At 44.3% G+C, this 27,979-nt stretch overlaps 1 long non-coding RNA gene across 1 annotated transcript in view; it reads right to left on the bottom strand.

Annotated features, from left to right (window-relative positions):
• LOC144888894 (uncharacterized) overlaps window positions 1–27,979 on the bottom strand; it is a 166,345-nt gene that overhangs the window by 118,910 nt on the left and 19,456 nt on the right. Inside the window, exon 2 of the long non-coding RNA XR_013621457.1 lies at window positions 4,789–4,934. This is a non-coding gene — a long non-coding RNA (uncharacterized LOC144888894). The remainder of the gene's footprint in view (window positions 1–4,788; window positions 4,935–27,979) is intronic.

Here is a 27,979-nt window from a genome sequence, read left to right as displayed (position 1 = left end):
ATTGGCTTATAGGAAAATTCCAATATAGGCATATAGGAAAATTCCAATATAGGCATATAGGAAAATTCCAATATAGGTATATAGGAAAATTCCAAAATAGGCATGTAGGAAAATTCCAATATAGGCATATAGGAAAATTCCAAAATAGACATATAGGAAAATTCCAATATAGGCATATAGGAAAATTCCAATATAGGCATATAGGAAAATTCCAATATTGGCATATAGGAAAATTCCAGTATTGGCATATAGGAAAATTCCAGTATTGGCATGTAGGAAAATTCCATTTTTTAATTTTTTTTTTTTTTTTTGTATACAAGATCGAGGCTCGTGAAAGAGCTAACATTAATCACACAAAAAGACAAACCGACACACAAAACACAAACAACAAGGGGAGTGGCAGACAAGATGGGGAGAGAGGGGGAAGGACACAAACACAACATTTGAGAGCCGGGACATCGGGAGGACTTGGGGGGAGGTGGGAGAGGAATAAAACATATGAACACTGCAAGGACTCTGGGGTGAATTACCGGGGGTAGAAAAGATCAAGGTTTTCGATGGGGGAAGATAAGAGATGGTGGTGAACAGCTGTTTTAAAGACCTGGAGGGAGGAGTGGGATTGAAGGGAGTGGGGGAGTTTGTTCCAGAGGCGGGAGAAAAGGGGAATGAAAGAGTGAAGGTGAGCAGAGAGCCTAGACTTTGGCAGTTTAACCATAAGAGGGTTGCAGGCAGATCATCTTGTGCGACCTGAAGGAATATTGGGGGGACAGACCACAGAGAGAGCTGGGGGAGCAAGGCCGGAGAGGAGTCGGTAGAAGACAGAAAGACCACCAACCTGCCTGCGGTGAGTGAGTGAAAGGCCCTCGGAGTTGACTACATCGCAGGAGATTCCAATGATTCTGAAAGCTTTGGCCTCAACAGCATGAAGCCGAGCAAGGTGTGAGGCAGGTGCACCAGCCCAGAGGGGGGAACAGTGTTCCATTGAGCTGCGGATGAAAGCCTTGTATGTGGTGAGGAGCTCAGGTGTGCCAAGGAAGGACTTCGCACGACGGAGCATGCCCAGTCGGCGACTGGCTTTGGAGGCCAGCTTGGAAATGTGGTTTTCCCAAGAAAGATCATGGCAGATAGTGAGACCCAAAAGCTTGAGTGACAGAACTTCCTGGAGAGGATTGTTGAGAAAGTAGATGGGAGGGTTGTCCAGTCGGTACTTTCGGAGAGACATTGTAAGAGTGTGAGATTTGTCAGGATTGAAAGACATGTTCCACTTGATTGACCAGTCTGTGATTTTGGCCAGGTCTGTAGAGAGTGAGGAGGCTGCAGTCTGCCGATCTGAGGGATGAGGAATGGAGCGGCAGATAGTGGAGTCATCAGCAAAGAGATAGAGAGGATTTTCCAGAGAGTCGGAGAGGTCATTGATGAAGACCAGAAATAGCACAGGGCCCAGAATGTAGGCATATAGAAGGCATATAGAAGGCATATTGTAGGCATATAGAAGAATTCCAATGTAGGCATAAAAGAAAATTCCAATATTGGCATTTAGGAAAATTCCAATATTGGCATATAGGAAAATTCCAATATAGGCATATACGAAAATTCCAATATAGGCATATAGGAAAATTCCAATATAGGCATATAGGAAAATTCCAATATAGGCATATAGGAAAATTCCAATATAGGCATATAGGAAAATTCCAATATAGGCATACAGGAAAATTCCAATATAGGCATATAGGAAAATTCCAATATAGGCATGAAGGAAAATTCCCATATCGGCATATAGGAAAATTCCAATGTATGCATATAGGAAAATTCCAATATAGGCATATCAGAAAATTCCACTATTGGCATATAGGAAAATTCCGATATAGGCATATAGGAAAATTCCAATATAGGCATATAGGAAAATTCCAATATAGGCATATAGGAAAATTCCAATAGAGGCATACAGGAAAATTCCAATATAGGCATATAGGAAAATTCCAATATAGGCATGAAGGAAAATTCCCATATAGGCATATAGGAAAATTCCAATGTAGGCATATAGGAAAATTCCAATATAGGCATATCAGAAAATTCCACTATTGGCATATAGGAAAATTCCAATATAGGCATATAGGAAAATTCCAATATAGGCATTTTGGAAAATTCCAATATAGGCATATAGGAAAATTCCAATATAGGCATTTAGGAAAATTCCAATATAGGCATAAAGGAAAAGTCCAATATAGGCATATAGGAAAATTCCAATATAGGCATATAGGAAAATTCCAATATTGGCATGTAGGAAAATTCCAATATAGGCATATAGGAAAATTCCAGTATTGGCATATAGGAAAATTCCAATATAGGCATATAGAAGAATTCCAATATAGGCATATAGGAAAATTCCAATGTAGGTATACAGGAAAATTCCAATATAGGCATATAGGAAAATTCCAATGTAGGCATACAGGAAAATTCCAATGTAGGCATATAGGAAAATTCCAATATAGGCATATCGGAAAATTCCAATATAGGCATATAAGAAAATTCCAATATAGGCATATAGGAAAATTCGAATATAGGCATATAGGAAAATTCCAATATAAGTATACAGGAAAATTCCAATACAGGCATATAGGAAAATTCCGATATAGGCATATAGGAAATTCCAATATAGGTATATAGGAAAATTCCAATACAGGCATATAAGAAAATTCCAATATAGGCAGATAGGAAAATTCGAATATAGGCATATAAGAAAATTCCAATATAGGTATATAGGAAAATTCCAATATAGGTATATAGGAAAATTCCAATATAGGCATATAGGAAAATTCCAATATAGGTATATAGGAAAATTCCAATACAGGCATATAAGAAAATTCCAATATAGGCAGATAGGAAAATCGGCATCCACTGGGAAAAAGTGCGACACTGGAGGAAAGCAACGTCGAAAATGACGTGGTTTTGGGTGAAAAAGCGTTAGATTCTCCATCGCCACGTACATGACCTTCTTAAGAGAGCCTCGTATGTACATGACCTTGTTAAGGGAGTTTAGGAAGAACGTGAATTTTCCACCACTTGGAACGTGCCTCACAATGGATGAACTTTGCAGACATATGATTAGCCCTCACAATAAGAGAGTTTCAATTTCCTTCCATTTATCATTTAGTCATTGAAGGTGAAATTTTTCTGTGAACTCACACCATTAGAGATTTCAGAGGAATAATAGCCCTACAAGGAACGTGGAAGTGTGAATTGGCCTTCATTAGGCGGCTGGCCTTCAAGTTAGCATCACGGTGCAACACGTTAGGGCATCATGGGATGTTAAGGGGGTACATTTCACACAGCCAAGATTGCTTTCCTGCTTTGGGATTGTGTGACATTGTCGATGGGGGCAGTGATTTATGGTGTGTTGCCAAGTCATTTGGCCATGCCACCTGCCACAGTGGCCTAATCCACGCAAGAGCCTCCAGGGATCCTTAAATGGGCAGCCATGCCATTTTGAGACTCGCCTCCAGCAGGTTGGAGTCGGCCTGCCACACACAAGTTGGTCTCGAAGGAAGAACGGCACGTCCTTTGTTTTCCATCGTGCCTGACAATGGAAGTTTACGTACTTGTGATTGCTTAGATCACATCCACAAGTTTTCAAGGTGACAATTAAAGTTACAAAATGCCGGAGGGACTTTCGGAACAGTACCTTTAAAACTAAAACTTGTTCTTTGACTGTAATAGAACTGGGGGGCCTAATATAAGAGCAGACATGCAGAGCACTCTGCAGGATTTGAACAATAACCTGAAACCCAAAATAACATCTTCATTTTTGCAGAATAATTAATTAATGCAAAGTTAATTCATGAGGGATGAGGAATTTCCTAGCATGAGAGATATTCTTACATGATGCGTTTGTACTGTGAAATGCATGTACAATATTGACAAAAACATGTGACTGCAATGTCCACACAATCTCACATTACGAGAAGAGCTCAAGAACAGGAAAAACAACAAAGAGCAATCAGAGATTGCAGACCCTCGCCAGGGTGTGTTTGCAGTGGTTTTTTAAAGGCTTTTGTGTTAAAAACTAATATGGCGGCCGAACCACGTGACCGATGACGTCATCATTATTTTTTTTTCTTCACTAAATTATCCCTAGATGATGCTCAACAAATTTCATCTTGATAGGATAAAGTTTTGTACTTGTCGCATTATGACGTCATAATGGAGGCACCTATGACATCATCATTAGTATATTTTATTCCCCATGAAGAGTTCTTTACAATGAGCCATGTCTCAGTTTTTTCCATACAGCACTTTCAGAGAGAGGTGCAAAGTTTTTCGGTTTTTCCAAGATGGCGGCCGAACCACTTGGCCTATGACGTCATAAAAAATTTCTCCACTAATTTATCCCTAGATGACGCTCAAGAAATTTCATCTTGATCGGATAAAGTTTTGTACTTGTCGCATTATGACGTCATAATGGAGGCACCTATGACATCATCATTAACATATTTTATTCCCCATGGAGAGTTCTTTACAACGAGCCATGTCTCAATTTTTTTATGCGCCTCTTTCCGAGATATAGAGGTGCAAGGTTTTTCGGGTTTTCCAAGATGGCGCCCATACCACGTGACCTATGACGTCATAATTATGATAAAAAAATTATACAGGTGGAGTCGGTGGAAATTTCCTGTCAATCGGACTAACAGTTGCCGAGAAAATCATATTTATTCTGTGCGGACAAACAAACAGACAAACAAACGGACTCAAATGCAATACCCTTTCCTCAGGCAAGGGTAATAAACATACCTGGTTCCAGTGACATATGAAGTTTCTCCTGGCGGAACATCAGTCGTCAGATTCCACTGCATTCCCATCTCGAGCCTCGAGAGGGGCTCACAGCTCCAGGTGCGCTTCCGAATCTGGCCCAGATTTTGAAACGTCTTGCACGTTCACTGCGAATAAAAAAAAGAAGCACAAATAGGAAATAGGATTACAAAGAAAAAGAACGTTAAAAGGATCGAGTAAACAAAGCAGTAGGGAGCGAAGAGCATGATGGAACGCATGGACCAGCTGGAGATTGATGTGAATGGAGCTTTTGGAGATCCATGCAGTTCCGATTTGCGCTATTACTTTGACACCCATACCGACACTCCAACTACCGCACTCTATGATTGTGTGACATGTTAAACTGTTCCCGTTGCTTCAGATGCCAGTTGTTTGAAAAGAGAATCACAAAAATAAACGAGCTTAAGAACAGCGCCGCTTAATTCGTTTCACTGCTGCCTTGTATGTGGCGATAAAACAATCAGCTTTTGAAAATATTGGGAAGAATTGACGAAATCATCATGCACACACATAACATGTGATATATTATAAACTAGATGGTATTCATAGAATACTTACCCTGCGCAGTCGACTTGTTGCGATCCAACACTTTTGTTTTTGAACAGTTTTTTTAATCCAAAATGGCTGCCAGACCACGTGAGCGATGACATCATAATTTTATATTCTCTAATATAATTGTTGCATAGATCATGCTCAATACATTTCAAACTGATCAGACTAAGCGTTGTCCCTGTCGAATTATGACGTCATAATTATGGCACCAATGACGTCATCGTTAACAGCACCTATTCCCCATATGGAGTTCTTCACAATGAGCCATGTTTAAATTTTTTCCATTTAGCGGTTTTGGAGATATAGAGGTGCAACATTTTTCGGTTTCATATCTCAGAAGGTGGCCATTTAAAGTCACAGGGGTCAAAGCTAAAAAATAAAATTTGAACTCAAAATTTCATGTTGGGTCATTCCTGGTGGAACTTTTGCAATCTTTTTTTTCGCTTTGCTTTTGGTGGGAGGCATTGGGACTTGCGAAAAGCACGGCATCACAACTTCGCTCTCGTCATTGTTACCTCCGCCACCAAAAGGTGGATGGAGGTTATGTTTTCACCCTTGTCTGTTTGTTACTTGCTGGAATAGATTCCGGCAAGTATGTTGGTTGGTTGGTTTGTCTGCCTGTTTGTCTGTTTGTGTGCAGTACTACTTCTACATCGTTGCGCATAGCATCGCCATACATTACACACATATTTGCCCTGCCCTGGAATAGAGTGTGCCTAGTTTTTAACTCTCTAGGCCCAAGGCCTCCATTATGACGTCATAATTCGACAAGTACAAAACTTCATCCAAACAAGATGCAATTTATTGAGCGCCATGTCGGCATAAACTGGTGGAGGAAAAAAATAATAATGATGACGTCATCAGTCACGTAGTTTGGCCGCCATTTTGGAAAAACCGAAAAACTTTGCACCTCTATATCTCCGAAAGTGCTGAATAGAAAAAATTGAGACATGGCTCATTGGAAAGAACTCTTCATGGGAAATAAAATATGTTAATGATAATGTCATAGGTGCCTCCATTATGACGTCATAATTCTTCAAGTACAAAACTTAATCGATCAAGATGAAATTTCTTGAGCATAATATAGGACTAAATGAGTTTAGAAAACAAATAATGATGACGTCATCGGTCACGTGGTTCGGCCACCATCTTGGAAAAACCCACGTCGTTTGAACTTTGGCAGAGGTCATTATATACTTTTAATGATGTTTATATACGAATCAAAAATAAGACAATTGGTTTGGGTCGTCCTTTCCGCATATCTCGTGGGATTGTGAGTTGGAGAGACGACAGTCCGGCAAGTCCTCGGTCTCTGACCGATTTTTCATCTGTTTGTCTGTCTGTCTGTTTGTTTGTGAACAACATATCTCAAACAGTTGTTGACGGATTCGGAATAAATTTGGCAGACATGTAGCGTATGTCACAAGGACGAAATGATTAGATTTTGGTGAAGATCCGGATTCGGATCCGGCTACGATAATTTTTTAAGTGATTCTTCACCATTGGGAGATAGGGCCAAAACGATACATAGCAGGATATCTCAAAAAGTTATGGATGGATTTGGACGAAAGTTGTTGGACAATTTATGTGTGGGACAAGGAAGAATCGATTCGAGTTTGGTGAAGATCTGAATATGGATTCGGATATGAGAATTATTTAATTTTTAAAGTGATTCTTCACCATTGAGTGATATGGCCAACCAGGCGGAGGTATGCTCTCTACTGAGTGCCGTTCTAGTTATTACTGGAATAATTATGACAGATTGAACTGTTCGTGTTGCCATCTGAACCCTTGGCTGATGATGTGAGTGAACCTGGGTTAAAATGTCCAATGACATTATATTATCTATCAATGGTTGGATTTTCGACTTAGATCTTTGTCATGTATGCAATAGATGTACAAGCTCCTCCACTAGGCCAACATCAATGTAACGCAAAAAAAATCATCCAGCGTGAAGGACAATGACATTTTGAAAGAATGAATAATTTATATCATGTTACATGGGATTCAAGCATGGAGTTTGGAGTCGTGAGACAAGCACAACAACACAAACCATTCCGCAAACCTTGTGGAGCACTTTGCTTGCTTTTGCTGCTGTGGTTATTAATGTTGTTGTCATCCGACAATGTGAACATTTCATCATTTGAGTGGTTATTATTCAACCTAGGCCCATGATGGGACGTTTTATTTTATTCTTTCCTTAAGGTATTGATTTCTATCTCAGGGATCATGTATAGCATGTTTGAAATGTTTCGCAGAAACTCAATTTACAAACTTACCTTTTTCCTTGTTGACGGACTACAGTGGTGCCAGATACAGGTCATGCCGATGCCTCCTCGAGACATTTTATATGATGAATCCCATTTTTCATCCCCAATGGTCGACCAGTCCATCAGTGGTCCATCCGATACATGATCCAGGTAATTACAAAATGACATTGTACATTAATCGCACAAGGAGGAGTCAAAACGTTGTCCCTTTCTTAAGATAGTTCAGAAGGAAAACATGACTTCAGGAAGCTCACCCACCATTGGGGAGCACCAGAGGGATGGGGCGGAAGATGGGGTTAAAGAAAAAAAATTCCAGTCTATCAGCTTTCCTACTGAGATCTGACTGAAAGATTCATTCTGCTTATAATTTTAAAATGTCAAACATGACTGCAAATGTATCTTGTACCTAATATGCTCCTCTTGGCCTCTCAGATCGCAAGCTAGTTAAATTAAATGAGCCAGTACACATCATGTACAATTCTACATTTCACTTGTTGAACAAGGTAAACTGGCTTGGTCTAGGGTCTTGGACCCCTCTCAAAGAATGTCGTTTCACCTTCCAAATATTCTCAAAGACTTATGTTATTAGCCTGAAGATTTTAACAGTGATTGTAGCTCCTTGCACAATAACTTAGGCTACCTGTTGCGCTATACATTCCTTCCTTCACAATCCCAGCACCTCTACGCACATTTCGTACATGGTATGAAAATGGCTTCCAATCCTGACATGTCTTTTATGTCAGACATAATCCTGAAGATGTCTGTTATGTCTTTCAATCCTGACACATCTCACACTGACTGTCTCTCTGAAAAGACCATCTGGAAAAACCCTCCCATCTACTTTCTCAACAATTCACTCGAAGAAGTTCTGTCACTCAAGCTTTTGGGTCTCACTATCTGCCATGATCCTTCCTGGGAAAACCACATTTCCAAGCTGGCCTCCAAAGCCAGTTGCCGACTGGGCATCCTCCGTCGTGCAAAGTCCTTCATTGGCACACCTGAGCTCCTCACCACATACAAGGCTTTCATCCGTAGCTTGATGGAATACTGCTCTCCTCTCTGGACTGGTGCTCCTGCCTCACACCCAGCCCAAAGCTTTCAGAATCGTTGGAATCTCCCGCAATGAAGATGATTCTGAGGGCCTTTCAGAGGGCAGGCAGGTGTTTCTGTCTTCTACCGGCTCCTCTCCGGCCTAGCTCCCCCTGTTCTGTCTGTGCTCTGTCCCCCAAATATAACTTCAGGTTGCACAAGATCTGCGAGCAACCCTCTTCTAGTGACACTGCCAAAACCAAGACTATCTGCTCACCTTCACTCTTTCATTCCTCTTTTCTCCCGTCTCTGGAACAAACTCCCTCACTCTCTTCAATCCCACTCCTCCCTCCAGGTCTTCAAAACAGCTGTTCACCACCATATCTTATCTTCCCCCATCCAAAACATTGATCTTTTCCACCTCCGTTGATACAAATCCAAATCCACCTTCTTCAAATTCCGTTTTCTTTCCTGAAAGTCCCTGTAGTGGCCATCTTGTTTATCCTGTGTACCCCACCCCAGCCCTCTTCCTTCCACAGATCTCCTGATGTCCCTGTTCTCTACTGTTGTTGTGCTTCCCTCTCTGTCCTCTTCTTGTCTCCTGATCCCTTTATTATATGTTCCATGTGTTTGCTTTTACACGAGCCTCGACTTAGTTTACAAAAAAAAAGTGTGCGGTGAGGCAGTAGTGAAAAGTATCTTCTCTTCTCTGCCTGGGAGGCAATTATGATTGGTGGGAATCTGAAGATGCTTTGTAAGGCCTACAATCTATGTGTATCTCTCTGTTGATTGACCAGCTAGATCGCAATACCAGGCTGACTTTGTATTGTAGCAGCTGAAACCTGGAGTAGCAGGGTAGAGGAGTAGCAGCTGAAACCCAAATCCTATCCAGGTTCCTCCTGATGACCACATCTTTCCTCTTTGCTTCTTCGGCTTCCTTCTGATGACTCCAATACAGTATTTGGTCTTTCATTTGATCGAGATCAGACCTTTCATTCCTTTCTCCATCTTTCAAGTTCTGGTCATAACTGATCAAGATGAAACTTTCTGCAACTACACAAAAAAGGAACAAATATCTGTGTTGAGGTTTGCTGTCAAAAGGACTTTCATGGTTTGGGAAAAGATTCTCACCTCGATTATAAACTTGGATTGGTGTTTCACAGGCAGAGCATTACATCATGGGAGAGCTATCCCTCACATGGACATCAAGCTGATGACATAATCTGGAAGCATTCCTTGGTGTAAGATAAAGATTACCTGGTGTTTTTGATGCCGTAAACAGTGGGTATAAAATGGTATGTTCTTTTCCGATATGCCTTGGCAACAGGTTGCGGTGCATGTAGCAGCTCCTACATTATAAACAAACTACTATAAAGCCCGTCAAAAATTACCGGTTGGAACTGTGGTCTTTGGGGTATTTAAGGGTCTTCAGGGTCTTTGGGCTTTTTGGGGGTCTTTATGGTCTTTTGGGTCCTTAAGGGTCTTGGGTTATTTTCAGTCTTTTGGGTCTTTATGGGTCTTTGGGGAATTTTGGGTCTTCAGGGTCTTTTGGATCTTTGGTGTCTTTTCGGACAACTGGGTCTTTATGATATTTTTGGTCTTCTGTGTTGTTTGGGTCTTGTGGGTATATTGGGTCCTTGGGGTCTTCTGGGTCTACAGAGTCTTTTAGGTCTTTTAACCGGTGGACGCACAGTCGTGTTCAAAGATTGCCCATTAAACTCCCCCATTCAAATCCCTCCTAAAGCACTACTCAAAGCCTTTAAAACCTACCCTTATAAAGGGGGACAGACATCACACAAACACACAAACATACTCGTACAAACACACATTGTGTTTTATATGGTCGATTCCCATATCCTGGATACACAAACACACATTGTGTTTTATATGGTAGATTCACATATCCTGGTGTTTATATGTAATGTATGAAAGACTATCTGAGGTTGTGAAGTATGGCTGACCTAGCTTTAGTGTGTTGGTGCTGCCAGATCTCACCATGTGCCCCTGAAAACAGTAGAATTGAAGGCTCTGAGGGTAACGAGTGATTTGATAGGATGATGAGGTGCAAGACCTACTCTTCTCACCAAAGCTAAGTTGGTGGCCTCGCAGTTTTCTATCCACTTCATATCTGGTTTTACTATACATATTGTCACATTCACCACCGGGATTAACACCCCTGGATGACGGATGGCCAATCGAGCTTTAACTCCGAGGGGCACCCAAACTATGGCGGCTCCATTTACATGTGCGGGGGTGGAGAGTCACAAGGCTTACCTGACGGCCGGACGTGGTGGATTTTCTGAACCACCAACGAATAAGCAGGACAGACCACAAGGGATTTAAAATGTAACAAATAATGTGCTTAATAAAAATAAAACTCCAGGATAACAAAAATGATTGCATAGTAAACTAAAATTCCTATAATGAGGATCCTCCATTCAGACACAAATACAGACACAGGGAGAAATTACGAAAGTAAAAATGAATGTGGTGCATAGCGGTTGTTTAGTACTCAGCTTTGAGTGGCCCTCAAACCCTGTCGGCCCTCGAACGGGTCCCCGAATCCGTTGCGTGGAAAAACACGCCTTGGTGCAAACCCGCGTTCCCCACCAGCCGCTGATGTGAGGTGAACATGCCCTCGCTCCTTCCTCGTCCCTCCTGCTCAGCCGCACCGAGCCCCAATGTTCCTCCCAGGCGCACATGGCACCAAGTGCCACCCCCATGAGCCAACACCAAGGAGAGAGAGAATATGAGAAGGATGCGTCCGCCCTTCCCACAGCCCAGAACAGAGGGATAGAAAATGCGTCTGCTCACAGTGAAGGCCAGCACGGAGAGAGCACAAACTGCGACCACCTGTGACCAAGCCCAGCATGAGAGAGAGCACAAACTGTGACCGAGGTACGTAAGGAATGTTGGAACCAAGAGAGCAAATGAACCGTGACAGCTTGTGATATCAGGCACGAACCAAGAGAGTGAAGATGGCGGTGCTCTGCCTTTTTATCCCTCGTGCTGATACATTCTGTCATGACGTCACGCGCACGCCAATCAACGAGCGCCATCACATCGCTCCACGACCAATCATCACCTCCCGGGGCGTGGCCCCATGGCCCCCCCTTGCGATGAATAGGCTGGTGACGTCAGTGGTAGTGTTCAGCTCTGGTTGGTGATCATGTTATTTAGTGTAGGTGTGGAATGCATGGCTGGTGTTGCAAGTGTCATAAGGAAACAAAGGAAAAACCACAGAGGTGACTACATATAGGGAATTTACCCTTATACCCTAACTAATTAGCATAGCTCCATCCCTCACATGGAGACAAATATACACTTACGCGACATCCGACCCTACTTAGTTACAGGAAGGTGACTACGTGACATACGGAGCACATTACCCAATACAATCTACCTGGACTAAGGTATTCCATTGCCTACCCCCATAAACATAACAATATATACTCTGCTATTTGTCTCTCATGAGCCAAACAAGGTTACACTCACTCTGAAAAGCAAGCCATACCTTGTTACTCTTCCCAAATCGAAGCACCCTCTCATCTACACTTTTATTTCGATGGTAGAAATTCCTTCCTAAATATGTTCAGTCGTCTCCTTCCGTCCACTCCTACAAGTGGGAAGCCATTTTCTTCTCATATTATCTCCTATGCCTATTCTTGATATTTTGTATTCCCAGTGATCCTCTTGAGTCCACCTGCACAATGATTTTTTTGAATGCAAAGTCGAGGGTCATGAAAGAGCAAGAACACAGGAGAGATCAAAAAGGAAACACACCAACAGTAAACAGAGGGTCAAAATAGAGGGGAGCTTAGAGGAAGGGTGCGGAGAGGAATAAAAAGGGGAGAGTGGAGGAAGACACAGGAGTGAAACAGCTGGACACAAGATCAAATACAGCAATAAGGGGCTGAAATAACAGAAAGGGGAAACTGGGGAAGAAAGAGCAGTGGTATAAATCAACTCGAGGGAGAGAGAGGGTGAAGCAGTTGGGGGTAGTGGGGGTCATAACAACCTGTAAAGGAACGGGTGGCCTTGGGGTGTTAAATGAGAGTAGAAAAGATCATGTGTATATGCATGGGGGATAAATTGAGATGATGATGAACAGCCATTTTGAAACCCTGGAAGGAAGAATGATGTCGAACTGATTGAGGAAGTTTGTTGCACAGGTGGGAGAAAAGGCTGTTCTACTTTTGAAGATCTTATTTAGAGGTAGAATATTCTTTTCTGATTTTTCTACGAATGTTTTTTTTTTTTAATATCCCGCTTACCAGCTTTTCCTGTCTGCATGTGCGTCCCTTGTCTACTTACTGCCCTCTGCTCACTTATGCTCTCCATGTGTTGCTACCTCCTAAGACTGGATGTTTGTTTTTTGGCCTCTATTTTCAGCCTGTTCCCCAAGCCCCATTTCTGGTGCCAGCCTTACCTCCCCTCATTCATCTCTTCCATGAGCTTCAATATCTATATAACTAATGTGGCACTGGATGGAACACCAAATGAAAAAGGAATAATATCTGTGCTCATTTTTTCAATAGCACCAGAAGCTTGATGGTTGAGGAAAAACATTTTTCCCTTCATATGTAATCGACACAAGGTTGTCTAGTTCAGAATCTCCAGCCAACTAACCCTAATATATTGTCTGCAATAAAATATTCCTGCAGCAACACAAGAAAAATAGGACGTTTGTCATTTTGATGTGTTCAGTCATTCTAATGAGCATCGACTGAGAAAAAAACCCACTTATCACTGACTTGAAGAAAAGTTCCAAACCTTACAAGGAAGTTGAACAAAGCGTGAAAGAAGAATGAGCCTCGAAATTGCCTCAGCTGAAAGGAAGAAAGAACCATTTTCCATCAAAATCCTTTGCTTCCGAGGACATTTCATTTATAATGCCAGTAACAGGGTAAAGCCATTTACACTTATGATTAATGAAAAAGAAGCAAAAATCAGACTAAAGGTTAATGATTGCCCCTAGCCTTATGAAATCTATCAAAGCAATTGCCCCTGTATAACTTACATGCAGTCCACCTCGAGGTTGTGTCATCAGTGATGATGGAACCATGAGTTGAGTAGATATGATCAGAGGTGTGAGGCCACAGGCTGCCCCAAGAATGCCACATTATAGTCAGTGTGATGGGTATGTGATATATATATATATTGTTGCGAATATGGAATTTGGCCTCCATATCCGCTTGTAAATATTCCCCTATTTTCCCCAATACTCCCCAACTATCCCCAATCCCCCATTCCCTAGTCCCATTGTCTGTAAACAACAATCAGTAGAGCCGACCTTCCCCTTTTTCCCCCATTAAATGTCGTGCCCAGGTCCACCGCACCACACGTAGACCACTTTCGGACATCTTGCTAGTTATTCTTAGTCTATGTCAGTTAAGGCCTCGTTTCCATTAATTATGACTCTTCGTTGCACCAGAATGTGATTATATGGCACCAGTAGTGAGTTTAGGACCTTTCCCATACCTCCTCCCATCTTCTTCCCCGTCTACAACAACAGAGGGGCACGGCGCTGCGCGGGGGGGAGTGTGCGTCCTCCCACCGGCTCGGTTAGCCGCCATCGACAATGCGCTCCAGACAACTCGCTCCAGACCATGCGCTCCACGGGGTTACCACAAAGGGGCTCCTTGTCAGCTCCTCGTCAAGGGCGGAGCCGGTAACCCCCCCGCACGCACCCAATGAGAAGCAACGTGCCGATTCCACGAGGCGGAGCTAACGAGCCGAGGGCGTGTCACTCCCCGCCGGATATACGCGGCCCCGCGCCGGATGTGACGTCAGATGCGCCCCCAGCTTGAGACGAAAAGACGCCACCTCGAGCGCTGTGCAACCTTCCGCATCTCTGGACCGGACCGGGTCGACCCTGTCCTTGAGCCAAGAGTGCACCTTGAGCCATCGATACCCGCTTTCCTAGCCATCAAACCCCGTGTGAGTCAGCCTTTTGTCCCGTTTATCTGTCGTCTGTTGGGAATAATATAAGAGTGTGTCTAAGTGCTTGTCTTTCTATGCTGTACCTCTCGTCCCTGTAATCTGACCTTCCGCCTTAATATAACCTCCTCCGGAGGTCTTGAGAACTGAACCCTGGGTGTCGTGTCATTTGAAACCCAGCTGTGTGTCCTTTTCCTTTATTGCCTTTATTGACCTAGCGTAGCGCGATTAGTCAACCTTCGGGTATAATCGGGTAACTTGTGCAGACGTGGTCATACCAAAACCGCTCGGTAAATAACATCTAAGCCACGTCTGTAACAATTGGTGTCGAGGAGTGGAATTCGAACCCGGGACTAAATTTATTAGGCCCAAATTTGTAACAAGTAGAATCGATTCGGAGCGCGTTTCCCGCGCGTTATTAGGCCCAAATTTGCAACAAGTAGAATCGATTCGGAGCGCGTTTCCCGCGCGAAATTATAACGGCGAAATTTGAATTTGTTTTACGAAAATAAAATAAAAAACCGAATTTTGAAAGTCGCGCTATGGCGGATCAAGACAGCTGGGGTCCGGTAAAGGAGAGTGAGGTAGGGTCGATCCAGGACCAAATTGAGGGACAAGAGGAGAGCGAAGCAGTGAGGGCGGCAGGTTCGCAAAATAGCGCCGTCACGCACGAAGTAGCGGGCGCGCAAAATGGCGCCTCGCAAGAGCGCGTGGTAGCCGAGGCCGCTGTATCAACGGGCTTTAACATGCAGCCGATTGACATGCAGGCCCTCATTGCGCAGTTACAGGCAGCTGTACAGATGAGTATGGAGAGCCAAATTGAGCGATTGGGTGAGCGGTTGGGGAACCGGATGGATGCTCAGGGTGAGCGATTGGAGGACCAATTGGGGGTAATGGGGAACCGGATGGATGCTCAGGGTGAGCAATTGTGGGTAATGAGGGACGAAGCGAGGGGTACCGGTGAGGGATTAGACAAGAAATTAGAGGGGTTAGACAATGGGAGAGAAGGGGTGAAACATGGGTTAATGGGGGTAGAAAACAGAATGGCCGCTCAAGAGAATCAGATAGAGGGAGTGAAACATGGGTTAACGGGGGTAGAAAACAGAATGGCCGCTCAAGAGAATCAAATGGAAGGGATGCAAAAAGGGTTAGAGGGGTTAGAAAACACCATGGAAGGCAAATTGAGGGACATGAGGGACCAAGCGGAAAGGGAAGTTAACCAAATGGGGCAGCAGATAGAGGGGGTCAGAATGGGGGTAGAAACCAAACTGGATGCTCACAGGGAGGAAATGGAGCAGATGAGGGTGGCATCTGGGCAGGAGATGCAAGTGATGGGAGAAGAGATCAGAAGAGGAGTGAGTGAGGAGGTCGGAGGAGTGCGCGAGGAGGTGAGGCACTGTAAGGAGCGCATGGAGAAGGAGGTGAGAAAGGGGACTGTAAAATTGCAAGGGGGCATAGAGGTCCTGACGCAGGAGGTGGAACAGCTGACGGAGGGACAAAAAGAACTAACGGAGCAGGTTCAAAGGAACACTGCGGTATTAGGAGGTTTAAAAGCGACACAAAACGACATAAAAAAACGACTTAATAGCGACAAAGAGGGAATGTCAGATGGTACGTGAGGGACTGACAACGAGGTTGGACGAGGTGATAGAGGTAATGGAGACGAAGGACCGGCAGGTGAGGACGCACCTGGAAACGGTCAAGGTAGCCTTAGAGGATGAGCTTGAGGAGACGTACCGGGGAATAAAAGAGGTGAAGCACAAATTAGAAGAAGTGGAAGAAGGGATGAGCGAAATTAAGAAGCGACGGAGAGGGGATAAGAAAGAGATAAAAGAGGAGATAAAAGAATTGGTCCAAAGTCTGTGTTTGGATCGTGATGATGTGCTCATTAACCGGATGAGGGATTCGCAGGTGATGGAGGAGAAGCGAAGAGGAAGAGGACCCGGTGTAAGTGGTGACCAATATGGTCGTGCGTATGATGCGCCAGGGGATTTAAGAAGCTTGGGGGTCGAGATGGACCCGGGTGTTCGTGAGAGGCCGTTGGTGAAGTGTGCGACAGGTCTGGTGTGCGAAAGAGGAGGTGTGCGAGAAAGTCCGACTCTGGGGTGTGTGAGGAAAAAGTGCGTGCCAAGGAGTGAGGGTGCTGGCGAGAATGAGTCGGTCGTAGCGTGTGTGCGAGGGAGCACATGGAAGCGCGGTGTGGTAAGTGTTACAGAGGGTGTAACGGGAGAGTGTGCGCGAGAAAGGTGTGTGACGGACAGGTGCATGAGGAAAGAGTGCGCTGTCAGAAGTAAGGAAGAGTGTCCACCTGTGGTGAGTGTTACAGAGGGTGTAATGGGAGAGTGTGCGCGAGAAAGGTGTGTGACGGACAGGTGCATGAGGAAAGAGTGCGCTGTCAGAAGTAAGGAAGAGTGTCCACCTGTGGTGAGTGTTACAGAGGGTGTAACGGGAGAGTGTGCGCGAGAAAGGTGTGTGACGGACAGGTGCACGAGGAAAGAGTGCGCTGTCAAGAGTAAGGGTGAGTGCGCTGTCAAGAATGGAGGTGAGAGTAGTGAGAGTGACAAGGAGAGTGAGTTGGGTGTGACAGGTGAGCGAGGATGTACACCTGGGATGGAAGGATGCACACCTGGAATGGTAGAGCGTGAGTGGGAATGCACGCTGGAGTTGGTGGTGAGGCACGTGGTTGGGTGTGCGAATGAGGGCACACCTGTGATTGTCACAGAGGAGGTGACCGAGGAGGGGGCGCGAAGCGGTGTATTGGTGAGGTGTGCGACCAACGAATGTGTGCCAAAGTGTTCGGTGGTCAGGTGTGTGACCAAGGCTGTGAGTGGAATGGGTGTACCGAGGTGTGTAAGGAAAGGTACGAGGGGCATGGAAACGGCTGGATGTGTGAGCAAGGAACGGGCTGCGGGGTGTAAGCGTCCAGGTGAAGCATCGACGTTAGACGGGGTAGAGTTTAGAACGACTTATAGCCGAATCGGGCCCTCGGTGCGTGCCGGGCCTCGCTTTGAACGGCCGCGTCCGTGCTCCACTAGGCGGAGCGGGCAGCCCGATAGAAAGGGGCGTCATGGCGACCACTTTTTGTTGAGGCAGTCCGGCAAGTCTAGATCGGGGCATTGGATGGCTCCACGCCGAGGTGGTGTGTGGGATCTCGGCCCGGGTAAACCCCCGTCCCTGCACCGAGTGCCGGACGTGTCCAGCCGCTGGCACAGAACAACCCGCATTCATGGCTTGGCTTTACGAAGCCGGGCTTTGAACAGGAATTGGCGCACCGAGAGGCATTAGTGAGTAGACTGGGTGATGAGGTTAGTGTTTTGGACCCAAAATTAGAGAAAAACAAAATTTGATGATTGGCAAAGGAGTGGCAGTAATGATTGGCAGATGATGGGCAGTGATTGGCAAATTTTTGATTTGTTGAAATTTGAAGTGCAAGATTGGTAGTGAGCGATAGGCCCGGTGGGTAAGGGTGGCATCCTTGCCACCCTGCCCAAGTGGGGGCAAAGGAGCACTAGATTATGGGGTGTATGGCAGTGAAAACTAGCCCGGGTGGGTTAGGTTATATTGATAGGGCCCTAGAAGATGACATTAGGTAACGTTAAGTTTAGTTAGTGACTGATACCTGTAGTGGGGACGCAGGTAGATTAGTGTGGATGATAATGACGAGGGAGCGCAATAGTTTAAAGGGACGACTGGGAAGCGCAAGTTTCAGAGGGGAGTAGTTAGCTGAGATGATGCCGTGTGTGTGAGAATTGAACAGGTGTGATTGCACAGGTGTGCAACTGGACAGGTGTGTGGAGCAGTGTGTGAGTAGTGAGTGTTGTGGATCAGCGCGAATGCGCTTGGGGAGAGAAGGGTGCAGGTGGCACCAGGTGTGAGAGCACAGGTGTGCAAGTACAGGTGTGTGGAGAGAGTTGGAGTAAGTGGTACGGAGTGGTGTGCATGGTGCGAAGGTGTAGATGGGGGAAGAGTGGACCCCTATCACGGATACCCGGGGCGGGTAGTGTAAGTGTTAGGTAGAGGGTACAGGTAAATTGTGGTTGGATATTGGCATTTGTGGTGCGGTTGCAGAATGGTGTTGTGAATGGGTGCATTAGTGTTGTGGAAATGGCTGGGCGTGTAGCCTGTTAGTGTGTGTAGTTGGTTGGGCACTCCACCACTGTGAGGATGTCGGCCAGGTGAGGCCGCAGGTGGGCTCTGGGAGCCGGTAGTTGTGAGTGGGTGCCTGAGGATCCCGGGTGTGGATCGGGCAGCCCAGTGCCAGAGAGGGCATTGAGTGGGGAGAGCGCCAGAGGGCCTTCCCCAGGTAGTTAGGTTAGGGTAAGGAGCAGGTAAGCTCGGAGGCAACTGCAGTGGTGGAGGTGTGCAGGTGGGTAGACCCACTGGGAGAGGTACACGCCACAGCCCAGAAATTGTGCGAGGGCACCGGGAGATGAATCGGGGGAGTGAGACCCCAAATTGAAAAGCACCACAGTTTGGCCAATGGGAATTGGTTTTTAGAACCCATAGTGTAAGAGGGCCAATGGTTTGGCCGGAGAAAGACCCCGGGTAGTGTAAAGTTGTTAAAGTCATTTAGGAAATAGTTAGGATTGATGAACCTGTCGCACCATACGCAGCCACTTACCTGTGGTGATGATGATGACTCCACACCTGTGTTTTCTTGGTTTGTTGCAGGAAATGAGATTGCTGTGGATTTGTGAGACGCATCACGACGTGGATGAGACATTGGGGTGATTCCATCTCTCCCTCCCTAGGAGGGACTGATGATGAATTGGTAATGGCAAATTTTGATGTTGAGTTGAAAATGGCAAATTTTGATGAGAGTTGAAAATGGCAAATTTGATTGGTTAGGAGGGAGAGAAGACGAATTTGGTTTATGGGAGGAACGGGGAAGACAGTAGGGATGTTTGTTGATTTGTAAAGTAGATGTTTATGGGTAGTGTTGTGTTTTGTGGATGCAGTAAGGGGTAAGGGAGGGGCCATGTAGGTTACCTGGTGGGGGGGGGGGGCGTACGATAGGAACGTACCTGTCTCACCTGGTTCCCATGTGCCCCCAGTGTGCATCATCTTGTATTGTGTGCACTTTTGCGCCCTTACCACCTTACTCACTTGTCTGCTTCTTTTGTCTCCCACCTCCGAGGATCTGGCTTTGGGGTAGAGAGAGAGGAGAGAGAGGTGCTGGCTTCGCAGTTGTGGGCCTGCACTTTCGCTGTTTGCTGCTTGGATCGATACACCATATGGACCGCAATGTTTGTGGCCACCCACAATGGACTGCAGCTCTTTTGCGGCCAAGCACCACCCGTGGAAGGACCTATGGGTCAACGTGGCACCTATGCCAAACAGGTGAACCACTAACAGTTGGCCCCCTGACGGCCGCAATATAGAAATGGACGCGGTTGGCGCCTTTCTTTATTTTTGAAAAGAAGTAAGAAGGCCAAGTGCACCACACGAAGGCAAGACCAGCAGCAGCCACACAATGATTCATAGACACTTTATTGGTGCACCGGATGGTGCTCACTGTGTGATGGGGTGGTGCTTGATGCTTGGAAGGGGTGCTCTGCACATTATTAAAGGCCGTAGGCCACAGAGCACTCGTGGGTTGGTGTATCGATGCTAGCATGCGTGCTCTCTCTATGCATAACATCTGCATGTGTTCCTCCAAAAACAGGTCCTGGATCGTAGTGTAAATATCAGCGTAGTCTTGTGTAAATAATGCTCCCTACCGGCTGTATGTTTAGTTTGAGAATTCTTTCCGGATTCGGTTATCCTGTGGGTGTGTTTCTGTGAGGAGAAGGGTGCAACGTCGCAGGGGGACATATTTACTCATTCGTGAATATCTGTAAAACTGTCGCACTCAGGGTAGAGTTAATAGTAGAGGGAACTACATTGCGTGCCACACTAAAGTAGGTAAAAATTTATCGGGTCGGGACGCCCCGAGGGTAGAGAAGGGTGCAATGTTGCGAATATGGAATTTGGCCTCCATATCCGCTTGTAAATATTCCCCTATTTTCCCCAATACTCCCCAACTATCCCCAATCCCCCATTCCCTAGTCCCATTGTCTGTAAACAACAATCAGTAGAGCCGACCTTCCCCTTTTTCCCCCATTAAATGTCGTGCCCAGGTCCACCGCACCACACGTAGACCACTTTCGGACATCTTGCTAGTTATTCTTAGTCTATGTCAGTTAAGGCCTCGTTTCCATTAATTATGACTCTTCGTTGCACCAGAATGTGATTATATGGCACCAGTAGTGAGTTTAGGACCTTTCCCATACCTCCTCCCATCTTCTTCCCCGTCTACAACAACAGAGGGGCACGGCGCTGCGCGGGGGGGAGTGTGCGTCCTCCCACCGGCTCGGTTAGCCGCCATCGACAATGCGCTCCAGACAACGCGCTCCAGACCATGCGCTCCACGGGGTTACCACAAAGGGGCTCCTTGTCAGCTCCTCGTCAAGGGCGGAGCCGGTAACCCCCCCGCACGCACCCAATGAGAAGCAACGTGCCGATTCCACGAGGCGGAGCTAACGAGCCGAGGGCGTGTCACTCCCCGCCGGATATACGCGGCCCCGCGCCGGATGTGACGTCAGATGCGCCCCCAGCTTGAGACGAAAAGACGCCACCTCGAGCGCTGTGCAACCTTCCGCATCTCTGGACCGGACCGGGTCGACCCTGTCCTTGAGCCAAGAGTGCACCTTGAGCCATCGATACCCGCTTTCCTAGCCATCAAACCCCGTGTGAGTCAGCCTTTTGTCCCGTTTATCTGTCGTCTGTTGGGAATAATATAAGAGTGTGTCTAAGTGCTTGTCTTTCTATGCTGTACCTCTCGTCCCTGTAATCTGACCTTCCGCCTTAATATAACCTCCTCCGGAGGTCTTGAGAACTGAACCCTGGGTGTCGTGTCATTTGAAACCCAGCTGTGTGTCCTTTTCCTTTATTGCCTTTATTGACCTAGCGTAGCGCGATTAGTCAACCTTCGGGTATAATCGGGTAACTTGTGCAGACGTGGTCATACCAAAACCGCTCGGTAAATAACATCTAAGCCACGTCTGTAACAATATATACACTACTGGTCAAAAGTTTTAGAACACCTCAATTTTTCCAGTTTTTATTGAAATTTACGCAGTTTAATGTCTCAATGTACTCTGAAATTAAGCATAGAACAAATAAACAAACAACACAACAACAACAGGCATTTTAAGGCCATTTTCCCTGCAAGAGCGGGAAAACATAGAACAAATAAACAATTGGAGATAAAAAAGAAATCATAGAATCATTTTGTTCAACAAAATTTAATTTGAATTTTTGACTCAGCAAAGTAGCCACCTTTTGCAGATATAACCGCCGAACACCCCTTCCCACGCCTCCTCCCCCCAAGCCCTCTCCCTTCCACACATCTCCCTGCTCTCAAATGTTGTGTTTGTGTGCTTCCCCTTCTCTCCCCATCTTGTTTTCCGCTCCCTCTTTTTGTGTGTTTTGTTTGTCTGGTTGATTTGTTTGTGAAGTAAATGTTAGCTCTTTCAGGAGCCTCGATTCAGTATCCAAAAAAAACAAAAAAAAAAACAACAACACTCATGGCATTCTTTCTACAATGGAAATCAAATATTGTTCGGGAAGTTCTTCCCAACACGGTTGCAGAAGTTCCCACAAATGTGTTGCACTTGTAGGTGGCTTTGCTTTCACCCTTCTGTCCAGTTCATCCCAAACCAGCTCGATGGGGTTTAAGTCTGGAGACTGTGCTGGCCATTCCATGATTTGAAGCCTACTGTCTTGTTCTTTTCCTCGAAGGTAGTTTTGACATAGCCTGGAGGTATGTTTAGGGTCATTATCTTGCTGTAGGATGAACCCCTGACCAACTGGACACTGCAAAATGCTGTGGTAGCCCTTTTGGTTCAGGGTGCCAGTCACTCTGTGCAAGTCGCCGACTCTGGATCCAGCAAAAGAGCCCCAGACCATCACGCTTCCTCCCTCCATGTTTGACAGTTGGTGTCACACATTGAGGAACCATCCTTTCGCCTACTCGACGGTGTACAAAAACCCAGCATGATGAACCAAAGATTTTAAATTTTGATTCATCGGTCCATAAGACCTTCTTCCAATCTTCAGTTGTCCACTGGCGGTGCTACATGGCCCAGGCAAGCCTCTTTTTCTTATTTTGCCATCTTAGCAATGGCTTTCTTACTGCCACTCGACCTGTCAAACATGCAGCTCGAAGTCTTCTCTTCACAGTCGAAACTGAGACTTGCTTACTTCGACCAGTGTTAAGCTGTGCTTGAAGCTGTTGTCCTGTGAGCCGCCTATCGCGCAAGCTGTCGACTCTCAGAAACTTGTCTTCTGATTCTGTTGTGGCTTTGGGTCTGCCAGACCTCTTCCTGTCAGAGTTTCCTCCAGTTTCCAATGTACTACTTCCTGCAGTGCAATATTGTCCAAATAATGCTTCAGAGGGTGTAATCACAGTCTGTTCCAATACTGCTTTGATATAGACAGAGGGTTTGTAATCAAGTAATCAGCAGAGGTTGGGACACCTGTAGGAATTGTTTGCATCAACTTTCAAGGCTTAATTTACTTACATTGCTGCAGAACAGCTGTAAGTTTTTAACCCATTACTTGTTCCCTGAAGAAGGCCTTTTTTTTTTTTTTTTTACAATATAACTGTGCAATTTACATTATTTTCCCGTTTTTGCTAACCTAAACTTTTGTTTTTTTAACCTCGAGCAGTTTACTGCTTACCTTTGTACCATTTCAGGTTATTCACTGGACATTAAACTGTGTAAATTTCAATAAAAACTGGAAAAATTGAGGTGTTCTAAAACTTTTGACTGGTAGTGTATGTGTGTGTGTGTGTGTGTGTGTGTGTGTGTGTGTGTGTGTGTGTGTGTGTGTGTGTGTGTGTGTGTGTGTGTGTGTGTGTGTGTATATATACCTTTATATTTTGTATCCCCACTGATAGGCCAGACCTACATCTGGACCTGAACCAAAATCTAATCGCCTTGTTCTTGTCACCAACCCAACGCCACCACCAAGTTTTTTCTTAACTTGTCCGCAATGTTTTGAGATATTGTGCTATTTATCGTTTTTGTCCCCATCTTTCAATTGTCAAGAATCACTTAAAAAGTATTGTAACCGGATCCGGATTCAGATCTTCACCAAAATCTAATTGATTCGTCCTTGTCCACACACAACCTGTGCACCAGGTTTCGTCTAAATCCACCCAGGACTTTTTGAGATATCCTGCTCACAAACAAACAACCAACGTCATGCAGAGCACGATACTTGCAAAATCCATCCTTCGCCAAAATAAAAAGTTGTCAAAAATTTTTGTCAAAAAATTTTGTCAAATAAAAAGATAAATCAAATTGTCCATTTCATTAAGATTACTAGAACGACATTCGGTAGAGCGCAAACCTCCATCAGGCTGAACAGTTTGTTTTGTATACCAATGATAGGCCGGATCTGGATTCGGACCTGAACCAAAATCGAATCGGGTTGTTCTTGTCATCTTACCAACTCATCCACCTAGTTTAGTCACAAGTCATCCATAACTTTTTTTAAACATTATGTTATATATCGCTTTTTGGCCGATCCCTCAATGGTGAAGAATCACTTAAAAATAAAATAATTGTCGTATCCGAATACATATTCAGATTTTCACAACAGCGAATCGAATAGTCGTCGTCACACACACAACCGGTCCACCAAGTTTCGTCCGAATCCATTCACAACTTTTTGAGATATCCTGCTACGTATCGTTTTTGGCCCTATCTCCCAATGGTGAAGAATCACTTAAAAGTTATACTCGCAGGATCCGAATCCGGATCGTCACTTAAATCTAATAATTTCGTCCGTGTCACATAGACTACCTCTCTGCCAAATTTCGTCCGACTCAGTCTACAACATTTTGAGATATTTTGTTCACAGACAGACAAACAAACAGACAGACAGACAGGGGTGAAAACATAACCTCCATCCACCTTTGGTGGCAGAGGTAAAAATTGACGATCTTAATCAAATCTTGGGTCACTCGAATTAAAATTGATTATTTTTCAAATGAAAAGATGAAAATTGATGATTTTAGAATTTAGAAGTTTGCCCTTGAATTTACCTTTTGACCTTAAAAATAGTTCGTTTAAAAATTCAGTGATGCACTCTGCAATTGCTGTTTCATTTTCAAGTCAATGGGATGAACATTGATGATTTTTCAGATGAAAATTGATGATTTTGGAAGTTTGACCTTGAGTTGAACTTTGACCGTTTGACCTAAAAAAATAGTTGCTTTCCCAATTTAGTGACTCAATGTGCAAATACTGTTCAATTTTCAAGTCAATCAGATGAAAAATGACAATTTTAGAAATTGGACCTCAAGATGATTTTAGGACCTTTCACCTCAAAATCAATAGGCTTCTTCCTTCTGACCAACTCAACCACCCAGTGAAACTTCGTGAAGATAGATTTAAAATGGTGACCTGTAGGCGATTGACAGACAGACAGACAGACAGAATGACGTACAAGACCAACCAATATAATTGAAAAATCTTCGATTTTGCAAGTACCAAACAGACAAAGGTGAAAACATTGTCGGTCCACCTTCGGTGGCAGAGGTGCCATGAGAAACATCAACAATTGCAGGGCACAAGACATGGAGACCCTCACATTGAGAATAAGTGAAAAAGAAGCTTGAACACCGCTTTGATTTTTCACTCAAATTGACTGATGTGTCCAAAGCAACACTGGCAAGTGGAGTGGATTGGTGGTTCATGATTGCAGCTGGGAGCAAAACAAAAACGCAATTCAGATGTACAGTGAGACCGACACCATTGATCAATTTATGGGACAGTATTGGATTAATTGTTCATCCTGAGCTCCAAAGATGATTCGTCTTCCTGCCAGCTTTCACACGTGCTTCCACTCACAATCATTTGCAGCTGGATCTGACGGTGCTGTGAAGTTTAATGAAATATACTCAGTGCAGCAGGATCAAAATATTTGAAATGCTGTTTGTCAAAACAAGAAATATCTCGCAGTTCAGCGAAGCCCCCAGCTAATCCCACAAAAATCCTTCCTCAGGTTGTTTGACTTTACAGCTTTGCTTCTCTGTCTTGGCTGCACTCTTCTTCCTTAAACAAAACACAACCAAAGCAGCAAGTCTGTTCTCCCATGCTCTTTCCTTCAGTCTATTCAAAACACTTCATCACTGACAAGCATTTATGCTTGGTGCTGATCTTGCTCTCATTTATCTTTCTTTTACCATGGTGCAAACTTGTCTGCATGTTCCTTGTCAACCGGTTGCTCTACACCCATGGCCGTTGCTTTGTTGCCCTTCTACCTCAGTCATCCAGCTCTTCCATGTGCCTCAACAACCCATAAGCTACCTAGATTGTATAGAACTCCCCCACCCCCCTATTACATTTACCCAGCACACGCGATTGAATATTTAAAAAACAACAATCTGTGAGTTAAGTTTAAGAATGAGATACACACGGAATAGTGTTCCACAGATGAGAAAAGATGGGAACAAAAGCATGGAAGTGAGCATTCCGATAACACTTTGAGATGGTATCAATGTGGTGGTGTCTGGTAGAATGCACGGGGCATGGAAGGCATTCAATAAAAACATTTATGGGTGGTATACCACTTCGCCGATGATGTCATCATTATCATACTTTTGTTCCCCATTGGGAGTACGTGACAATTTGCCAAGTTTCAAAATTTTCCATCAAGCGGTTTCCAAGAAATAATTTTTAATTATTTGCGGTTAATCCAAGATGGCTGCAGTACCACGTGACCAATGACGCCACAATTATAATAAAACCATTCTACATGGATTTCACTCCTAACCTGAAATTTTGTCTCAATCGGACCAGTGGTTGCGGAGAAAAAAAAAGAAGAGGTTTAGCCTGTATGGACGGACGTACATACATACGGATGGACAATGCAAAAACATGATGCCTCCGGTCACATTCGGAGGCTTAGATGGCAACCATGAAGTAAGCTCTCAACTTGATGCAGTGGCTCTCACTCTGGCAAACCATAATAGCATTCTTAATACAGCCAGCTGTCTTGGGACCCATAAACGACTAGCGTGGCACTCTGTAAAGAACAGTTTACATTTTGCATCCCTCCGATATCTCGGACCTGGATTCGGACCTGAACCAAAATGGAATTGTCTTGTTCGTGTCGCCTAACCAACTTATCCACGAAGTTTTGTCATAATATGTCCACAAATTTTTGAAATCTCATTATATATATTGATTTTGGCCCAATCTCTCAATGGTGAAAAATCACTTTAAAAATCTCGTATCCAGATCCAGATTTGATTCTTCACCAAAATCGAATCAATTCTTCCTTGTCACACACCCAATCTGTCCACCAAGTTTCGTTCAAATCCGTCCACAACATTTTGAGATATCCGTCCACAAAGAGAGTCTGAGAGTGTCCCTTCGATAACTATATTCCGCAAGTGTCCCGATTTTTATGTCATCTCCTCACCTTAAGCGTCTAGCCAATGACTCGTTCTTCATTATTAACCATCAATCATCAGACCCATTAACAAAAATCAACATTTTTATTTACATTGAATACTCATTCTCTTGATTGCAACAATCTGCTTAGACACACCTGAACGACCCACCTCTATTTGTCCTTCCTTTAAATCTTTACACATTCTCCTCATCGGTGTAGTTCTCACTGAGAGCATTATTATGAGCCGTCTTGAAAGAGCCAAATAAAGCAAAGTAAACTGATCTTATGATGTTACATAAGTATCATTCATGGAGACATTGCTAATCTGCAAAGAAAGCTTCAAATCATCAGAAAAAACTGAATGAATGACTGACCAAATTATCATTATTAAGCACATTGCCTGAACCCTTGTTGATAAACTGTTGAAATTTCACAAAAAAACAGTACAGATTGTAAAGTAGTGAAATATCGTTCTGTTTCTGTCCATCTCTTCATGGATTTTTGCTTTCAACATGAAAGTGATTTAGATGTTTTAATATCTGCAGAGGCCACATCATGTCTCCAGATGCTTGAGAAAATGTTTGAACACTCAGTGAGTGGGTGGCACAAAATTGTGTAATTCAAAAAGACCGAACACATCGCTAAATAGTCCTCTCATTCAGTTGCGTGCTTTGTATATCTTGCGAAAGCTCATACTTGCAACCTGGCTTGGCCTTTCAGGTGCTTTGTTGAGAAGCTAATCTGTAATTATTCGATAATGTGCAAAGCATGACATCAAAAAAGCGCACCCTTCAGCAATACACAGATAAATCACCCATTATGATTATTAGAAGGTCAATGATTATTTCATACATAATAGCAGGCACATAAAGATAGCCAGCCAGAACTACAACCGAAAACAATGACAT

This window comes from Myxine glutinosa, chromosome 14 (genome assembly GCF_964187855.1).
Source record: "Myxine glutinosa chromosome 14, kmMyxGlut1.1, whole genome shotgun sequence".
NCBI lineage: Eukaryota > Metazoa > Chordata > Myxini > Myxiniformes > Myxinidae > Myxine > Myxine glutinosa.
The sequence above is the reverse complement of the archived record's forward strand: the minus strand, read 5'-3'. Positions and strand labels throughout refer to the sequence as shown.